The following is a 3,616-nucleotide window of genomic DNA, read 5'->3' as shown; positions in this document are numbered from 1 at the left end:
GGGACCTGTTAACAAAGCTTTCATTGTACTTACGTACATGTGACTCAGAACCTGCGCAGCGACCCAGTGCATCTTTTTGTCCCAGAAGAAGTCGACCAACGTTCTCTGGATGTCAGCGACAAAGCCAGGGGGACGGACCAAAGTGACCAGCCGGTACCACAGCATGGTGGTCACCAGCTGGTTTATGACCAGCACTCGGCTCCTGTAAGATGGCACTCGGAGCAGTCCTGTCCAGCGGCCTAGGCGAGCCGAGACTTTGGCCTCCAGCTCCTGCCAGTTGGCTGGCCAGGATTCCTCGGTCGGGCTGAGGTAGACCCCCAGGTAGAGGAGATGGGTGGTACTCCAGCTGAACCCCCGAAACTCCTCCGGCAGGGAGTCCACCCGCCACAGACCCACCAGTAGTCCGGAACATTTGGCCCAGTTGACCCTGGCAGAAGACGCTGCCGAGTACACGGCCTGGCACTCGCACATCCTCCACAGGTCAGCCGGGTCGGTGAAAGTGAGGAGCACGTCGTCGGCGTACGCCGAGAGGGACCACCCCCGTGCCCGCGCCGCGCAGAACCAGCCCCGACAACCTCCTCCGCAAGAGGCGCAGGAAAGGCTCCATGCACAGGGAATACAGCTGGCCGGACAGGGGGCAGCCTTGACGCACTCCTCTCCCAGAGTGAGGGGGCACTGTCAGGGACCTGTTAACAAAGCTTTCATTGTACTTACGTACATGTGACTACAATAAATCAAATCAAATCAAATCATTTACTTGGCATCATCTTAGGTACAAAGTCCCCAGTTACAGACCTTGGTGACTAAAATAGATTAGGTACAAAAACAGAGAAAGAAAGAAAAAAGCCAGAAGTTTGAGATAATAATTCTTCATCATATTAACTGGAAAAATAAACAAATACACACAGCCTGCAGTGTTTCACACAGGGGGCTTTCCATGAACGCGGTCTCACTCACCCCTGCGCTGGGCCCACACGAACTAGGCTTGCAAGCCACCCTGCTCCAGGCCCCACTGACCACCAACCACCCTACTCCAGGACACACTGACCTCCAGCCGCCCTGCCCCAGGCCTTCCTGACCACCAGCTATCCTGAACCGCATCTGCTGACTGCTGGCTGTTTACTCCAGGCCCTGAGGAGCTGCAACACTGTGATGCCATCACCACCCTCTCTCCCTAATCATCTCGTTAACATCTTGTTGCCGAACCTCATTCCTCGTCCTCACGGTGTTATTGGTGCCAATGTGAACCACAACCTCTGACTGTTCAATCTCCCCATGTAGGATGCCCTATAGCCATTCACTGACTTCCTTCACCCTGACACCAGGGTGTCAGCACACCGTTCTGATAACATCTCCGGAGCTGCAGAAATGCCTGTCTGTATCCTTTCACACTGACTCTCCTACCACAATGGCCCTTTCTGCTCCCCCCTCTCTGTGGCAGAGCTCTGGCTGCACTCCCCAATACAGTGAGTGAGGTGCCCTATGGGGCTTTCCTGACTGCCTGCCTAACTGGTTAGTGTGGGCTTGTTGGGCCAAAGGGCCTGTTTCCACACGGTAGGCATTCTAAGATTCTAACTGCTTCGTCCTGACTGATGGTCACCCGTTCCCTTTCTGAGTACCACTTTTCGGTGGTGGTGGCTGATTCCTGAAGAAGGGCTTATGCCTGAAACATCGACTCTCCTGCTCCTTGGATGCTGCCTGACCTGCTGCACTTTTCCAGCAACACATTTGCAGCTGAGTACCACTTTTGCAAGCTGCAGAATGACCATATCTAAAGAAGTTAGAATCCCTACAGTGTGGAAATCCAACAAGTCCATAGCTACTCTCCGAAGAGTAACCCACCCAGACCCTACCCTATTATCTGATATTTATCCCTGACTAATGCACCTAATCTACACATCTCTGAACACTATGGGCAATTTCAGTATGGCCAATCTCATTTTTGGATTATGGGAGGAAACCAGAGCACCCGGAGGAAACACATGCAGACACGGGGAGAATTCCTGAACAAGAGCTCATGCCCGAAACGTCGATTCCCGTGCTCCTTGGATGCTGCCTGACCTGCTGCGCTTTTCCAGCAACACATATTCAGCCCTGATCTCCAGCATCTGCAGTCCTCATTCACTTCACGGGGAGAATGTGCAAACTCCGCACAGGCAGACGCCCGACACTGGAATCGAATGCAGATCCCTAGCTTTGTGAGGCAGCAGTGCTAACCACTGAGCCACTGTGTAATTCCCAGCCATTGCTGTCCCTCCAGCTCTGGAACTGTGCTCAAAGCTGGTCAAACCTGTGGCACCTTCTGGAGATGTGGACATCCAGACTGCCCAGAGCACCTAACACTTCTGACCTACCCCAGGCCATGCAACACACTGGTCTGAGTTCCCCTGCCATACGTTACATGGAGCTTATCCTTAAACAAATAATTCAGCCAAGTTTAAAAAGAAGTTTCTTTGACTATAAACTCTAAAATATAGAGAACAGATTTTCTGGCCCTTCGAGAATGGTGAGGCTGTGGAATTCCCTGCCACGGAAAAAGCAGTTGAAGCCAAAACACAGAATGCTTTCAAGAAGGAGTTAGTTTGTAGGGCTAAAGGGATCAAAGGGTATGGGGAGAAAATGGGAATGGGGACAGAGTTCGATCATCATCCATGGTCACATTGAATGGCAAAGCAGATTTGTAATTCAGAATGGCACGGTCCCATTTTTCTATGCTTCTATGACTAATCAGCTTCCCTCTTGTGAAAATATTTTCTTACTTGTCCTGTGACCAGTCAACTTCTGTCTGCAGAGTAAGGAGTAGAGAGACGGGTTTCCCTGTGTAAAATACTTCCTGACACACCACAGAGCTTACACTGAGACCAATCCAAAGATGTGCAGGTCAGGGTGAATTGGCCATGCTAAACTGCCCATAGTGTTGGGTGCATTAGTCAGGAGTAAATACCGGAGAAGGGCATAGGTCTGGGTGGGTTACTTTTCGGAGGGTCGGTGTGGACTTGTTGGGCCGAAGGGCCTGTTTCCACACTGTAGGGAATCTGATCTAATCAATCCGATTCTATTCTGCATGCTGCTGTTTTGTAGGCTTTATAAATGTGAATGGTTGGGATGTACAAACACCACTCAGAATCCCTAGGACCTGACTTACAGGTGAATCAAATGTGATGCTTTAAAAAAGTCAATTATTACCTGAGATTGGTGAAACAGGTCAAATGTGTGAGAGAGCTTCCCAGTGCAATGCAAACAACTTCAGTAACCAGTGGACAAGAGGTATAAACTGCTGAATGAAGGTCAGTTCAACAAGAGAGAACCACAACCCCCCCTGACTGTTCTATCTCCCCATGTAGGATGCCCTACAGCCATTCACTGAACTTCCTCCACCCTGACACCAGGGTGTCAGCACACCATTCTGATAACATCTCCGTCGCAATCAGAGAGAGAACAAACAGCACCCAGCAAAGGGGTGGGCTGGGAGTTGAGAAAGACATGGAACCACCAAAACTCATATTTATAAAACCTAACCTCAAAAGGTGTTTCACAGAAAAAGGTGAATGCAGATGCCCTGGAGGGTTGGGGAGTATTATAGAGATAGGGAGAAATACAACTTAAACCAAGACTT

The sequence above is a fragment of the Hemiscyllium ocellatum genome, chromosome 21 (genome assembly GCF_020745735.1).
Source record: "Hemiscyllium ocellatum isolate sHemOce1 chromosome 21, sHemOce1.pat.X.cur, whole genome shotgun sequence".
Classification (NCBI taxonomy): Eukaryota; Metazoa; Chordata; class Chondrichthyes; order Orectolobiformes; family Hemiscylliidae; genus Hemiscyllium; species Hemiscyllium ocellatum.
This window is presented reverse-complemented; position numbering follows the sequence as displayed.